Below are 17,755 nucleotides of genomic sequence, written 5' to 3' on the forward strand. Positions count from 1 at the left end.
ACACCCATGCACATGAGCACACACAGCCCCGCCTGCCTGACACCCATGCACATGAGCACATACAGCCCCACATGCCCGACACCCATGCACACGAGCACACTCAGCCCCACATGCCCGACACCCATGCACATGAGCACACTCAGCCCCACATGCCCGACACCCATGCACATGAGTACACACAGCCCCGCCTGCCCGACACCCCCATGAACCCTGGAGACTGGTCTTCTGCTTCCCCTTTCCAGAGGCTTCCACTGTCTCATGGACACCTCCAAGTCTCTTCTACTTGGTATTCAAGGACTGTTGCCTTGGCCCCTTTTGGTTCCTCCCCAGAGGCTGGGCTAAGTGCAGAATGCCCTTCAAGGTCAGCTGATGTGTGTTGTCCCCTTTCTGGTCCCTGGTGCCAGCAACAGTACAATTCAGTATGTATTGCAGTTGGGAATCTGGGCTCCCCAGTCAGCCTGGTTAGATTCAAATACAGACTCCACAATTACTCACTGTGACCTTGGGCAAGCAACTGCCTCTCTGAGCCTCCATTTTCTCAGTTGCTAAACATAGTTAATAATAGTGTTGAATTTTTTTAATTATCACAAGGATTAATTAAAAGAAATAATGTATACAAAGTACTTAACACAGCGCTGTCTATACTACTAGTACTTAATACTTGGTTAACTATTATTAAATACTACCACTAGTATCTCTTTAGCCCACGTAGGCTTCTGAGTTTTTGATTTTACAAAACCATGGGCTCTTCTATCTGGAACTCTATCTCAAGCGGAGAAACAGTCTCAGCAAGGTTAAGAGATGTGGCAAAAGTCGCATCACCATAAGGCACTCCATGAAGACTAGATAGGCACATTGCTGTGCACAACGATGCTACTACAGTCACCGCCAAGGTACTTTCTTGTCTGCACATGAATTCGCCTGCGGATAACCTGGTTTTGCTCCACCGCTCAGCTTCTTCACCCGTGGGTGTTCAGAAGTGTGTGTGTGTGTGTGGGTGTGTGTGTGGGTGTGTGTGCATGTGCACAGGCATGTGGGTGGACCCAATTTGAGAGTGGGTGGGGCTTGGTCATGGCTTTGTGCATGGGCATGCGGATGCGTGCACCTATGTGGCGTGGGTGAGCATCCCTCTGTGGACACTTATGCAACGTGGGAATGAATGAGCAGGTACCTGCACATGCGGGGCCTGTGGGAGGGTCCCACCACCCAGCTGTAATTGATCTTAACAGGACTGCATCACCCAAACCTACACACTCCCCGGCAGAGTGTATAGCCCAAAGACTGGCACACAATGACCCAAGACCCAAGTTAACACAAGCAAAGTGGAAAAATTATGGTGAAGATCCAGGCATTTCCACCTCCTCAGCAGGCCCATGAGCTGAGCTCAGCACTGCAGGAGGTGTGCTCTCCGGGGACCCCATCCAGCTGGGCCACTCTGAGCCTTCCCAAATCAGGCATCAATTGCAGAACAGCTGGCTGAAGTCCTCTCATGGGGTGGGGTGGGGGACGGACAGCTGGCTGAAGTCCTCTCATGGGGGGTGGGATGAGTGGGTGCCCGGAGACACACCCCCCAGCCTGAGGATGGCCGCTTAAGTGGCAGTAAAGGAAACAAAAGATGAAATGCATCAGCCATTGGCAGCTGTAAAAAGAGCAAAATCGCTCAGCAGAAAAGCAGGTACCATCCATCATCCGGCCCGTCTCCACTAGCGCTGCTGGAACGGGGGTTTTAATGCCCTCCGCTTCGTTTGCATTCACACAGCTACTCTCTCGTGGCAGTCGAGGTTGCCAAGAAGATCTGAGTGGTTTTTTAAAGACGTTGATAAAACCATTTCCACCGAGGAATAAGTTTTGGGGGACAGGAGAGAAAGGGAAAAAAGAAAGTTTTCTGAAATAATCCATTCAGTCTGCAGAGCGACAGTCACAGGCTCTGCAGAGGTATTAGTCCCATAAAAGCCAAGCAAGAAGTTTGGCCCGATACGCTCTGGGCCGTCAAGATGAGCAATTCATTTATTTGACACCAGAGTCCAGACCTGGATTTTTACAGAATCACTGGGCAAGGCTTCAGAGGCAGTCTAGAGTGGGGGCATGACCAGGGCTTGTCACCTTACAGAATGTACAGTGGGCGTCAAAGTCCCTCTGAGAGAAGGACACCTCCACAAGTTCCCACTAGCTTCCAAAGTACAGCAGCAGACAGTCCAGGAAAGAGCAGCTCTTCTTCCCTTGCAAAAGTTGGGCGGGGAAAGGGGATAAGCTTTCTCCTCTTGCACCCTTGGCTGAGCCCTTCCACTGAGTCAATTTTCAGCTGAACTCTAATTTCCAGAGCTGGGCACATCCCATGGGTGGTGAGGCTAGGAGAAAAACGCTTGTGCAAGAGCTCACTCTGGCAAGGATCTGGCAGGATTGGAGCATGACTTGCCCCATCCCTGGGCCATGCTGCCATCTTCCCTTTCCCATCTGTATTAGAGCAGGCTACACTCAGCAGTCACCATGCAACCCTGGAACCTGGGTCAAGAGAAAGAGGAAGAAAACAATGCCAGGCATCCTGGTTCTGCCAAAAGAGGGCAGGCCAGGAGACCAGCAGGCAAGCAAACATGAAGAACTCTCCTGATGCCAAGTGCCAAGCTGGACGTCTTGGCACACATCTATAACCTCAGCACTCAGGAAGCAGAAGGAGAGATGGAGAGACAGACAAAGACAGACAGAGACACAGAGAGGGTGCTATCCTGGGCCTTCTCTTGGTCTGAGCTCTGAACTCATTGCTCTTGTCCTCAATACAAGGGTCACTCACAAATGTATTGGCCTGACCAGCACTGGAAATTGTCCCCTGCCCCCACAATAGCTTCCCTGGCTCTAGCACTTTGTCCAGCATCCCCACATCAGTCAGGAAGGTACAGTTAATACTCAAGTGGCAGTTGACTGGATAGGACAGTCAATGTGAGGTTCTGTTCCTCATTGGCTTGCTGACCAGGGCCTCTAGAAGACACAGAGAGTTTGTTGTTTGTTAGATAAGCCCTCATACTCGAAAGCCCTGCAGTTGAAGAACACCTTGAACTTCTGATCCCCCTGATTCCAACTCCCAAATGCTGGGATTACAGCTATGTGCCACCACACCCAACTGATAGCCACAGCACCTGTATACTCGGGTGTAGTAACTTCACAACTGTCACACCCTAGGGATCATTGTGAGTTTGAGGCCATCCTGGTCTACATCTAGACTATACAGAGAGTTCCAGGTCAACCTGGACTACAGAATTAGATCCTGTCTCAAAAATTTTAAAACCTAAGCCAGGCAGTGGTAGTACATGCCTTTGATCCCAGCACTCAGGAGGCAGAGGCAGGCAGATATATGAATTTGAGGCCAACCAGGTCTATAGAGCTAGTAGCAGGACAGCCAGGGCTACACAGAGAAACTCTGTCTTGAAAAAAGAAAAAGGAAGGAAGGAAGGAAGCAAGGAAGGAAGGAAGGAAAGAAAGAAGGAAGGAAGGGAAAACTTAAAGAACTGAACCCAAAGCCCCTCTAGCTAATGAGCTATAACCCCAACTCCTACCCCTTCTAAGCCCTTCTCAAATGCTGTCTGCCTGTGTGTCTCTTGTTGGATCATCTCAAGTCATCCTCCCTCCCAAGTGCCATGTGCGCATCTCTATCCTGGTGCCTCTGACACTAGTGACTGCTGTGGGTGGGGACTCTGAAGGGAAGGAGAAGCATCGGTGCACCGGCAGCGGTCAGCTCATGAGAGAGAATAAACCTGTCTTATTGATCTCTTACGGTGTGACCTGATGATGTCCATCTGGCCTCACAATAACAGGCAAGAGGTAACTTCTAATCACTTCCCTTTTACAGAAACTAAGATTGTGAGAGGTTAAGTAGTACACCCAAAGTCACACAGCCAGCTGATCACAGGAGGGCCAGAATTCAGGTCCTACACTCTGACCCTTGGGTTCTCCTTCCACCAGCTCAGCACAAGACCACACACAGAGAACGAAGGCCAGACCTATGAACTTCCTCCCTCAAGCAGTCTCAGGGTCAGATCAGTGACCTCTCTGACCTGTAAATGTCTATGTCCATTCTGGACCCCAGACTAAGCTGGGTTATGGAAGAAAGATACTTCCCTCTTCTGTGGTCCTCACATCTGACCCTCAACAGCTCCATTTCCTCTGTCCCCCATAGGGCTCCGTTCCTGCCACTCCCCTTTCAGATGCCAGGGGTCTGAGGCTTCTCTTCCACCCAGGTGACTCCAGACCTGGAAATGGGACACACACACACACACACACACACACACACACACACACACACACACACACACACACCACTGACTGCAAACCAGAAAACAGCCTGTTCAGCACCTTGGAGAGGGACCTTCATCCCACCTCTTGCCTACCTGTGCAGTGGGGCAAAGGCCCTCCTGCCTCCTGTGGAGGACACCTGCTGAACGTTCAGGAGAGCACTTCCACCTTGAGAACTGTGCAAGTCAGATCATTATTAAAGACCATGAGAGCTGACTGAAGAATGGATAAGGACATGTGGTACATTTACACAATGGAGTACTACACAGCAGAAAAAAATAGCGACATCTTGAAATTTGCAGGCAAATGGAAGGAGCTAGAAAACATCATATTGAGTGAGGTAACCCAGACACAGAAAGACAATTATTATATGTACTCACTCATAAGTGGTTTTTAGACATAAAGCAAAGAAAACCAGCCTACAAACCACAATCCCAGAGAACATAGACAACAATGAGGACACTAAGAGAGACTTACATGGATCTAATCTACATAGGAAGTAGAAAAAGACAAGATCTCCTGAGTAAATTGGGAGCATGGGGACCATGGGAAAGGGCTGAAGGGGAGGGAAGAGGCAGGGAGGGGAGCAGAGAAAAATGTAGAGCTCGATAAAAATCAATTAAAAAAAAAATAAGACCACGAGAGCCTGATAAGGCTCAGGAGGGAAGTGGAAAAAAACAGAAAAGGCATGAAGGAAAATGCAATTAGACAGCTAACAACCTTGGCTCTTGGTTATCAATCGCCCATAATGCACCCGGTATTTTATGCTCATGCGCTACCCAACCCTTTCTACTGAACCTTCTGAGAAGACAATGGTGCTGCTGATTGAGTTTAAAAGCCAAGCACAGCTTCCGAAAGGTCACAGCCAGAACGCCAGCACCGCCCTTCAACACCGTTCTTCAGCATTGCCGAAGCTCACAACAACTCACTGTGACCTCCCTCCAGGGCTGTTGGCCTCTGCTTCCCCATTTACTCAGAGGAAGATGAATGTAAGGAGGCCTTCGTGGCCTCTGTTCTTTCATCCATGCAATGGGGATGATAAGATCATAAAGTCCCATATGGTTGACCCAACATGTTCACAGTTTTTAGAATCAGAGTCTGGGATCTACAGGGTTCGTCATTCTTTTTTTTTTTTTAATGTATGCATGTTCTGCATGTACACCTGCATGCCAGAAGAGAGCAAGCATCAGATTCTGTTATAGACAGCTGTGTGCCACCATGTGGGTGCTGGGAATTGAACTCAGGACCTCTGGAAGAGCAGCCAGTGCTCTTAACTGCTGAGCCATCTCTCTAGCCCAGGGGACAGTCATTCTTAGTAATAATGTTATATGTAGGATCTCCTAGGGCACATTTGTATAGTGAGCCTGTAGACCACTTAGGCTCCCTAGGGAACACATTCTTTGCCCTGTAGGATAGACAATAGCCACCTGCTGTCACCCACCGAGCTCAGTCTCAACTTATCCCTCCAGCCCTTTCTACCCAATAGAGAGAAGCCCAAGGGAAAAGGACAATGGATTCAAGTCCTGCAATCCAACCACCCTATTTTCCTAGGGCCAGTGGTGGCATCATAGCCAGTGCAGACTCCTGCAGAAGCAACAGCTCCCCTGTGGATTTCAGAGAGGAATTCTGCAATTTCAGAGGGCAGGGAGACCACACTATAAAAGGGAAAGACTGGTTTGCTTGGGAAGCTACAACCATAGACTAAGTGCAGCTCAAGAGGGCCAGAAGTATGGGGTCCACACCCAGTGAATGTCAGCCAGTTCGCTGCTCTGTGCCTGTGGCTAGGAACACCAGCTCACTAAGAAGCCATCACAGGTACCAGGATAGAGATGTTCACACCCTTGGGAGAGATGGGGATATTAGAGTCCTAAATCCAAGAAGAGACATGCAGACCATCTCAGAGCAGACAGCATTTGAGAAGGGTCTGAAAAGAAGAACAGGAGTTCTTGAGGGGTAGAGCTTAATGATAGAGTGTTTAGCTAACATGTGCAAGGCCCCAGGTTCAATCCCCAGTACTGCCAAGGAGGATAATGGTTCCCCAGATATTGGAAAAGGCTAGGATGAGGAAAGGGCACCCTAGACAGAAACAATAGTGTGAACTAGGACACTGTATGTGCATGCATGTGCATGCATCAGTATGCTAGTGTGAGCAAATGTGTGTGTGTGTGCACATGTGTGTGTGCACATGTGTGTGTATAAGCCCAAAGTGTTAGGAAATGATGCAGTGTCAGGGTTCAAGGCATGGTGACAAGGGACACTGGAATCTATGATAATCATAGATTATCAGATTATCTATGACCATGTGTGCTGCATTTAAGGCCAATGTGGTTTTTTCTCTCCCCTGACTGGAAGGTTTTGAGGACAGTATGATGTGTAACATATCTGGGGGGAAGACAGTGTGGACTGTGGAAGCTATAGGAATAGAGTCAGAGAATGGTTCAGACTCTTGACTTTTCCAAACTTCAGATACTTGACCATAGGACCAGAGTTCCCAATGTAAGACTGGAGGGAAGATGAAGGATGATGCAGGCATTGCACTGAGGAATGGGCAGGGGGATACAGAGGAGGAGGCAATGGGACCCAGGGATCCCTAGTGCACTGCTGTGGGACAATGGTCTGTACCCTGTCACTTGTATTTTAAATAAACACTGATTGGCCAGTATCCATGCAGGAAGTATAGGCAGGGCAACCAGGCAGGAAATAGAGGCAGGGCAACAAGAATTCTGGGAAGAGGGAAGTTTCAGTCTGCAGTCATCACCCAGACAGAGAAGAAGCCAGACACAGAGCAAGCAAGATATGACTGCCTTGCCGAAAAAGGTACCAAGCCATGTGGCTAACACAAACAAGAATTATGAACTAATGTAAGTTCTAAGAGTTAATAGGAAGCTTGAGCTAATAGGCCAATCAGTTAATAATTAATGTAGGTCTCTGTGTATTTATTTGGGTCTAAACGGATGTGGGGCCTGGTGGGTCAACAGTGCACAGCTTAGCCAACCATGTGGATAGTGACTAAGGACTCTCCAAGGCCACCAGAGGCCTGGGCTTGTGGGCCAGCTAAGATATGGGACCTGAGACCCTAGGCCAAGAAGAAGTTGCCTAGAGCCCAAGGGCCCAGCCACATTCCTGTAACCAGAATAGCAAATGTATTCTCTTTACCTGCCAGTTTGATGGATTGGTGGTGTCTGCCTAAATTACTATTTGAGAAGGATTATGAGAGCATAGCTGGGCCCAATGAGAAAGAGCTGTGATTTATTGGCAGCGTCTGTCATGTGTGCTGGGTCAGGATGGGTAGTACATGCATCTCCTACTTGTTCTATCTGTAGTTCACATGCAGACCCCCTGCCCAGGATGGCTGAGATGTGTGAGCAGATAGGAGAGACAACAGGTACACAAGGAGGGAGGAGCAGTTACCTGGTACCCCCAGTGTGTGCTCTTGACCTCCGTCTGGGGGATCTATCAGGGCATCAATCCGGGCATGCTGGCTCACATCTGTATTCCTAACAGAGACAGGAAGGTCACAAGTTCAAGGCCAGCCTGGGCTAGTAGACCACCAGTTGTTGGTTCATCAAAAGATACCGCCTCCATAAATAACTAGAGAGCAGATAAAGTCGAATATGATGCTCCACAGCTTCCACTCCAAATGGCTCTCTTAACCATTCATTGTGTTGCATAGTCTTTGGGTCTAGTTCATCAACTATAATACACAATTTTTGATTAGCAACATTTGTATAATAAAATACTTTTTGTGGTTTTTTTTTAAATAAATAAATAATGTGGTCCTAAAGCAGCCAAGGTCTGAGTCAATGTCTGTGGCATCTATTGCAACACAGAGCCGTGTGGTTGCCCAGGGGCTGATCGATCACCTAGGACCATGTTGGTGCCCAGACGCCATGCTGCACATGGGGCCATACAGACTTAGGTAGCCTGCACTAATACTCTGGGCCATGATGTCTTTCAGTTCTGGGCTGCTGCTGAGGGCCAGGTTTGGGTCCATGGCCCTACTACAGACAGGGTCTGTATTGATGTCCAAGGTTCCTGTTATCATCGAAGGGCATGTGGATGTCCAAAATCTGGGGCCCTGTTGGTGTTTGAGGGCCACGCTGGGGTTGTACCGATCTGAGTGACCTGCAATGCCACCGGGGGCAATGGTGATAGCCAGACGCGGCTGCTGCTGCTGAGAACCATGTCTAGGTCCAGTGTCCTGCTGCAGCTGTGGCCCGTGTTGAAGTCTGAGGCTAGTGTTGCCACCAAAGGTTACATGGAAGCCTGAGCCAGACCACAACCTCTGACCTTGTGGTGTCCAGGCCCCATACTACCACTACAGCCATTCTGATTTGAAATGGCCTGTGTTTCCACCCAGAGCCAGGATGCCATGCAGGGCCCAAGCTGCCGCCTAGGGCCATGTCTGGGTCTATGGTCCTGCTAGAGCAGGGGTCTATGTTGATGTCTGTGGCCCATGTCACATCAGGGGCCACAGGAACCATGTGTGATAAAATCAGAGGGCCTTACTGGCTTGGTCCTGCCCCTTGCTGGACATCGCAGCTAGAGAGCTGGCCCCCCACACGCAGGAGAGATGGTCCCATCTCTAACCCTGATGACGAGCATAGGCTTAGAGAAACAGGTTCTGCCCCTTGCCTGAGCCCCAGTGGCCTGGACTGACAAACTCAGCTACCACCCAGGCTTGCCTACAGCCAGGTCTTTGGTTGGCCACCCTAACATCTACCCCTAACATCTGCTGGAACTTGTGAAGGAGCTGGTCCTGTGGAATGCTACCTGTAGAATCACCATGATGCGGGAAGGCCATGGGATACCCGAGAGAAGTTTCGGTGAGGACCCAATGATAATGTTGTACCAGAAACCAGAGGTCTTGAACCAGAACAATGACTCATTGCAATGAACATTTGCAAGTAAAACTGACTGGACTAAAGGGTCTACTATGTGACACTCTGCAGTACATACGTACACGAGCACGCAAACTCATAAAGTAAGCCCCTTAAAGACACTGACAAAGAGTATTATTGAGGTTGAACATTCTTCACTCGGGACCCATGAGGAACTGCAGGCCTACAAACTCCTCTGTACTGTGCACAGGTTGTTGAAGCACGGGTATTTTTTTCTCCAAGCAAGTCTTCAGCTTTTTTTGCAATCTCCCAAAGAGATCTAGACCCCCAGAAAGGTTTTAATCATCATTCAGGATGAGGGAGAGTAACAAGGTATAATTGAATCCTGCTGGATGAAGAAGCATCTCCATATCTCAATTGGAGGTGCATTTCTGGAGGTAACAGCTGACTGCTCCACACTGCAATCTGCTTAGCCCTTAAATACGTCCTCCACCCTGGCACAGTGGCACACACCTGTAATTCCGGCACTCAGGAGGCCGAGGCCATCACATCGTGTGTTCCAGTGTGGGCTGTATAATGAGACCCTGTCTCCAAAAGCTGTCCTCCAATCTGGAGTGTAAACTTGGGGCTACTTTCGAATATTAGAGATCTTGGAAATCCAATAGGCATTTTTTTTTCTTCTAAGAATGTTCTTAGGGACAAAAAAGATAGCTCAATCAGTAAATTATTCATAAGTACAAGGATGTGAATTCAGTTCCCAGAATTTACATTTGAAAAGCCAGATGTGGGGTGAGGATAAAAGCACTTGCCTTGCAAGCATGAGGACCTGAGTTCAAATCCCCAGCCCCTACAGAGAAAGTCAGACTTGGAGCGGGGTGAATATAAATATGCTGTTCACATGTATGAAACTGCTGGAGAATAAATAAAAGACAGTCTGCTAAAAAAAAAAAAATAAGAACAGGAAGCCAGGCATGCCTGGAAGCCCAGCCATAGAAGGGGAAGAAAAGTAGCTTCTGAGGACTTGCTGGTCAGACGTGAGCTCCCAGCTAGTTTAGTGAGAAAGTCTGTCTCAAGTCAATAAGGTGAGCAGTGGTAGAGGAAAACACCCCTGACCTAAGGCCAGCCTGGGATACAGGAGACCCTGAAAGAGGGGGGGGGGAGGCCAGCCTGGGATACAGGAGACCCTGAAAGGGAGGGAGAAAGGCTAGCACTGGAACACACACACATGCATGCACGCACACAAGCACACACACACACACAATGCTCTTCTTGGTCTTTATAACTATCAGAAATTTCCATGCCCCCCCCCACAAAAGGTCAGTGGTAGCTCAGAATTTAGAAAAACAATACTAATGTGGCCAAAGAGTCAGGGAGGCCAGTGCAACTAGAGACACCAATAAGACTCACCCTCCTCTGCTTAGGAAGTATCAGTAATATATGAAGGGCACTGTGGCAGGTGGGGTGGGTGAAAGCTTCTGTTAGGCCTGGGAAACTGTATCTCATGGAATCAGAGTGTGCAGGTCAGGGTTAGGAACCAGGAGGTAGGGACTGAGTTGTCATTTCTGGCCCACAGCTGGGTTTGCTGTCTGTGAGTCAGTAAAATACTGGTGGGCAAGAGAACAGTCTGGAGACTTCAACTTGCTTAGTGTAAGCCCCCATGCAAAATGCCTAACCAGTGGCCAGTGCGGATAAAGGTGCTTGCTGCCAAGCCAGATGACCTGGGTTCAAGCCCTGGACCCTCACGGTAAAGGCAACAGCTAACTCCTACTGGTTGTCCTCTGACCCCCACGCATAAACCACCATGGTACACACATACAAATTATACAAATGTGCACTTTATATAATTTATATAATAATAAGCAATGTATTGAATATGTTATTTACATATATAAATATAATTTTGTTTTCTCTGTGCCTCAGTTTCCTTATCTGTAAAAAGAGGGTTAACAGTAGCTCCTGATTCCAAGACTGGCTAAATGAATACACATGAAACACTTAGGAGAGAACTACATGACAAGTCGAAGAGACTTGGATGGTGTGAACACAGGATAAAGGAACAGAGAGTTTTGGAAACACGAAGTTGTGGGCTCAGTTGGTAGAATGCTTAGGTAGTATTTATGAAGCCCTTGGTTCAATACCCACTACCACTTAACCTAGGCATAGTGGCATATAGCTGTAGTCCTTGCTCTAAAGAGGTAGATGCACCAGGATCAGGAGTTCAAGGTCATGCTCTGCTACATCATGAGTTTAAGGCCAACCTGGGATACAGGAGACCCTGAAAGGGAGGGAGAAAGGGAAGGAGGGAAGCAGACAGACGGGAGAGATGGCTCAGTGATGAAAAGCACTTGCTCTCCCAGAGGACCCAGGTTTGTTTCCTAGCACTTGTGCAGTGGCTTACAACTCTGGTCCCAGGGGATCAGATACCCTCCTAAAGCCTTCCTGGGCACCGGGCGTGCACATGGTGCAAACACACGTGCAGACAAAGCACTCATATGCATAAAATACATATTTTAATTTAAAAAAAGAAAGAAAGGATGAATGGATGGATGGATGGATGGATGGATGGATGGATGGATAAGTGGGAAGAGATGGCCTCACTGTCGCCTGATGAGGTGCTTGTGGCTCTGCCTATGGCTTAGAAGAATCCAGTGCACACACTAAGCCCAGCAGTGGTTTAGGAAGCGTGGAGTGCAAGGTTGGCGGTAATGAGTTGATTCCTGGGTGTTTGCAGACATGGACTTCTGCAAGGGGCTGTCCAGCATGTGAGCCTGAAGAGAGATTCCAATTAAGTGTAAGGAAATTGTATAAAAATCTTCCCCATCCTAGAAGACTCTGGGTCCCTCTCCCACACCAAGCTTCTGAACTCAGGTCCCTGCTGCCCTCTCCTCAACTCTTTCAAGGCTCAAGGTCACTGATCCTCCTAAGTGACTCCAGAGAAAGCCTCAAAGACTTCTGGGAGAAGTCCATCCTTTGGCCTTTGGGGTTGATTATGAAGAACAAGATATTAGATCCATGTCTTAGCAGCTCCTCCAAGTCTGGGACAGTTGGGTTTCTCCATCCCTCCTAGGTTTGGTGGCAAAAAGGAAAAGGCTAAGTCAAAAAGGAAGGAAGGTCTGAGACCCCAGATTCCAGACTTCCTATTGGCTGTTTACACACTCCGCTTCTACAGACCTGTGACTAGCCTGGGTACTGAGTCCAAATGTCTTTGGAAGAACAGAGAAGACCCCTCAATGGCTCAGTGGTTAAGAGTACTTGCTGGGCCGGGCAGTGGTGGTGCACGCCTTTAATCCCAGCACTTGGGAGGCAGAGGCAGGTGGATCGAGGCCAGCCTGATCTACGGAGTTCCAGGACAGCCAGGATTGTTATGGAGTAGGGGGGAACACTTGCTGCTCTTTCAGAGGACCCAGGTTTGATTCCCAGTACCACACGGTAGCTTACAACCATTTGGAACCCCAGTCCCAGGGGATCAAACACCTTCCTATAGCCTCATTGGACACCAAGCATGCACAAGGTACAGACATACAGGAAAGCAAAAGACTCATACAGATAAAATACACTTTTAATTTAACAAAGGAAGGGAAGAAGGAAAGGAGGAAGGGAGGGAAGGAAGGATGGACGGTGTCTCAGTAGCCTCTGCTGCTCCAGTCAAATGGAAAGAGCCCTGCGTCTCACGTAAGGAGGAATGACTCCAATCTACGGATCACCTCAGCTCAGGCAGAGCCATGATAGCTTCTGTACCCACAGGTCAGATGACATCAGATTCTGTTCCAGCTGAAAGAAGGCACATCTGAAAACGTTCGTGTCAGCTGCCATTGCACTTCAAGGTGGCGTCGTAAAGACATTATCAGAGTGGCAATCTTCATCTTTCTGCTAGTCACCAGATGTGCCAAAATAAGTCCATTTCTTCTAAATTTATCAACGTGTTGGCAGACAGAAAAATGCCAAGCTGTCAAATGAAAAAGAGACTTCGCTTCGGTTTTGAAGATAAATGCCTTCCTAAGAAGCTCCAGCACCAAACAGAACTGTGCTGGGGATCACAAGGCCCAGGGTCTGGGTCTTCACTTGGTCATCACTGTCTGTATGGATTAAAGGAGGTTTTTTACCCCCAGACGCCTCTAGATGGGTCATCCTCCATCCAAATGTTGACTGGGCATCCTGACTGCTGATTGGCCCCTTTTCCTCTGGTGACTTAGAGGGCAGTGCTATTTGTTATAAATAAGTAATCAGAGGAGGGTGGGGCACAAGGAGGGGCTGACTGCCGCCCTCAGAGAGCTCATTAGAGGGAAAAGCTCCTGGACTCGTGACTCCTGAGCATCAGCTCTGACATATGCAAAAGGCAGTCACATGCAAAAGGAGAGGGAAGGGGGGGAGCAAGGGGAGACTAGGGATGTGAGAGAAACAGTGCGTGAAGTCATGACCAAGCTGAGAGGAAACAGCAGATCCCCACCTCCCACCACATCAAACTCTGGCAGCTTGATCATATTACATCAGCATCTCCTGGGCAGGGGAGATGGCTCAATGGATAAAGCGCTTGCCGTGTGAGCATGAGGACCACAGTCAGATCCCTACATATCCCAACATAAATGCAAGGTTGTCATGGTGGCCTACCTGTAATCCCAAACACAGGAGATAGGGACCCCTGAAGCAAGGCAGCTAATGAACTAGTTGGGCAGGCAAGCTCTAGTGTCATGTAGATCCTACCCCAATATACACAGGTGGAGAATAACCAAGGAACACACACACACACACACACACACACACACACACACACACACACACACCAGTATCTCTTGTGCCAGGTATGATTACCAGTATACATGTGCACACACACGTGACCACATGCATATGAACATCCACCCACATACACTAAAGACAGTATCTCTTGTACCAAGTATGGTAGCACATGCCAGAATTCAGCAGATTGAGGCAGAAGGATTGCCACAAACCCAAGGCCATCCTGGACTGCTTCTAAAGAAGCAAAAAGACCAACAAACAGGACCCTTGAAGATGAACGCCTCAAGAATCCCCCAAGCAGCTCAAGGTCATGGGCATCCTTTGAATTTAGGACACAAGAAGTTGAAAGGACTCTTAAATCTAAGCAGAACCAACCACAGAGCTACAGGGTCCATGATAAAGTAAAACCCTCCGATTGGAAAAGCTTCCAAAGCCACAGCCTGGCGCTGTCCGTGGTTCTGACAGCCTCTGCCCGAGGCTGGCCTGATTGACACCATCCTCCACACCAGATGTCCACCAAGGCCACATCCTGTGTGACCTCAGCCGACTGCAGAGCCAGATGCCTGTCCATCTATGCTTCCTGCCTGACCAGGATCCCCTTCCAGAGTGCCCCAGCTCATGCCTGGCCTGGCCCAGCTTACATCTCTGTCAGCTGCCCAAAACCATGCAGCTATTTCATTAACCTCCGCCTACACGTGCGATCCATTGCCCAGTCTTTCCCAGCTTGGCAGCCACACAGCTTCTAAAAGCACCACTGTGGGTGGAGAAACAGCCACAGGAAGGGACACTGAGCCTTGGTTGTTGTCCGCCACCAGATGATAATATCAGGGCCAGAAGCACCCTGCCAGTGTGCTAAACAGGATGGCTGAGCAAGACTTCCCAGTCAAGGGAACACACTGTCCTACACAAGCCCAGCCCAATTGGACATTCCTCAGGAGTCTCCCTCCATATGCACCTTTTCCACTTTGTCCCCCAGACTCCCTATCTTTAAGGAGCTCAGGACAGCTTGCACAAGCAAAATCAAGCAAGCCTTGATTAGGAAAGACAAGTTTCTTTCCTGGTTTTTTGTTGTTGTTGTTTGTTTGTTTTGGTTTGTTTTATTTTTTCCCAAGTGACCATGAACACACTGCCAAATTTCTCTAAGCTTTCCCCACCAGGATTGTTGAGGGCTACTATGATCTAATGGAAATAAAAGTGCCTGGCGAATCATAGAACATGGCAGAAGGGGTTGTCACCATCAGCATCTAAACTGTTCTCTGTATTGCTCAAAGGGGACTCTGAAAGTTGCCTAGAGAGGAGATGAGCCTGTGCTGTGAGCCAGATGTTGCTGCCATCGTTCCACAGAGGAGGTGACATGGTTTGGCTGATGTCTGAGTTAGGGTGACTATTGCTGTAATAAGACACCATGACCAAAGAAGCATGGGAAGGAAAGAGTTCACTTGGCTTACACTTCCACATCACTGTTCAGCATGGAAGGAAGTGGGGACAGGAACTCAAACAAGGCAGGAACCTGGAGGCAGGAGCTGATGCAGAGGCCATGGAGGAGTGCTGCTTACTGGCTTGCTCCCAATGACTTGCTCAGCCTCCCTCTTTCCTTCCTTCCTTTCTTTCCTTCCTTAAGTTTTTTGAGACAGGGTTTCTCTGTGTAGACCTGGTTGTCCTGGAACTCACTTTATAGACCAGTCTGGTCTCGAACTCACAAAGATCCTCCTGTCTCTGCCTCCCAAGTACTGGAATTAAGGGTGTGCGCCACCACTGCCCAACGCAACCTACTTTCTTACACAACCCAGGACCATCAGCCCTGGGGTAGCCCCACCCACAATGGGCCAGGCCCTGCCCCATCAATCAGTAATTAAGAAAATGCCCTACAGGCTTGTCTGCAGCCCAGTCTTACAGAAGCATTTTCTCAACTGAGACTCCCTTCTCTCCAGTGACTCCAGCTTGGGTCAAGTTGACATAAAACTCGCCAGTGCCACAAAGGTGCTGCCAGGATTCAAACCTAGCTCTGTGTGGCTCCTAGCCCTGTGCACTGGGATCGTTACTTCCACCAGCCTCTTTCTGGTCTTTTTACTGCAACCCGCTTTACAAACCCAGACCCTATTTCCGGAAGTCCAGAGAAATTATCCCACCTTTGCACAAGCTTAGTTCCTGCTGCATCTTAGCTCCAACCTTCTGGCTGAGCTTCTATTCAGAGCCAAATAGGAGCCAAGCTGCCTGAAACTTGGCCTTGGATAAGACAGAGCTGACATCACCACCCCTCCCCAGGCTCTTCCCTGTGTCATTCCCCATGCCATAGTCTGTAGCATGATTAATAAAACCCAGAGACAAATATTGGGGTTCAACTTGAAGGTCAGAAAAGCAGAAAAGCCAACCACTGGTTCTTATAGACTCTCTACCCCAGTCTAAAATGGCGATCCTGCTGTCAGGAATCTCAGAATGAGACTGTATGTGAGAACTGTCTCCTCCTGCTTTATTTTCATCTCTAGGACTGGGATTAAAGGCATGCACCACTACCACCTGGTTTCTATGGCCAACTAGTGTGGCTACTGGGATTAAAGGTGTGTGTCACCACTGCCTGGCCTATAAGGCTGACTAATGAGGCTCTTTTACTCTTTGATCTTCAGGCAAACTTTATTTTTTAAAATACAAATGAAATATCACTACAATTGCCCAGTCACTTCCTTCCAGAAGCAAAGGCAATGGAGGTTCAGCCTATGCCCTTGGACAGGTGGTTCCCAAACACTACAGTGTGTATGAATTGCCAGGGCAGGGATAGGGACAGAGCAATGTGGGAAAGTGATAGTCAGGCATGTCGAAGGTACTGGGTTCTGTCGTCATCACTGCCTGCCCCCACTGAGAAACAAACAAACAAACAAAAGCAAAAGAATTCCCCAGGGCAGAGCCATGAGAAGGTGGGGTCCTTGCACGGAGCTGGCATCTAAATGTACAAGAATGTGATCTCAGTGTGCAGGCTGCCCATGTGGCCTTGGCTGCCAGTTCTGGGCTCCTTGCCCTAAGCAGGAAGTAGTCCTCACTGTATCCCAATACCTCAGTATAGAAGGACAGGTTGTCCCCTCCCCTGTTCTACCTCACAGAGTTCAAACGGTACTCCCTTCCATATGCATTTCACAGATTGGAAAACTGAGCCCTAGGAAGGAAAAATTCTGCCAAAAATAAGGCCTTGCATCTGTAGCAGAGTCAGAACAGGGTCAAGACAGGCCAGACATGCATTGTCCCGGAGTCCAGAGATTCAGGGAGGGTATGTGGGAGACAAGGCCATGATGGACACATGGCATTTAGATCCCTGAGCTGTGGGGCCACAGGACAAGTCAAGAGGGAAGCAGAGCTTTTCCCTCTGATTTATGGGAGGGCACCACTAAGGACTCCTAGGCTGAGATGCCATTTGTCATTTCCCTAAAGAAATCTCTAAAGTGATGATGGCAGCACGCGGCCCCAGCCCCTGCTTGTGTACACACAAAACCTCTCGTTAATCACTCCCGGGCCATCTGGAGCAGCGGCTATGGGAGCTTTCAGACCTGAGCACCAGGTGCAGAGGAGTGCAGGGGAGAGGGCTGGCTCACCAGGCCTGAGCCTTCCTGTCCCCAAAGTTTGGGAGGGGCGGGGCCTCCTTGCACCTCACTTCATCTCACACTGCAGGCCTCTGACTTTATTATCCAGCAGAAAATTTTCTGGATTGATGGAATTTTTCTCTCTGCTATGTCCAAGACTCTGGTCACTAGCCACAAGAGACTACTGAACACTGATAAGACTGACAGATTCACTTGTTTTAGTAAATATTAAAAGGGGGCTGAGGAGATGCCTCAGTTGGTGAAGATGGAGCTCCCCAGAACCTGTGATTAAGAAGAGGAAGAAGATGAGGAGGAGGAAGAGGAAGA

Source organism: Microtus ochrogaster, chromosome 10, assembly GCF_000317375.1.
Source record: "Microtus ochrogaster isolate Prairie Vole_2 chromosome 10, MicOch1.0, whole genome shotgun sequence".
Lineage (NCBI taxonomy): Eukaryota > Metazoa > Chordata > Mammalia > Rodentia > Cricetidae > Microtus > Microtus ochrogaster.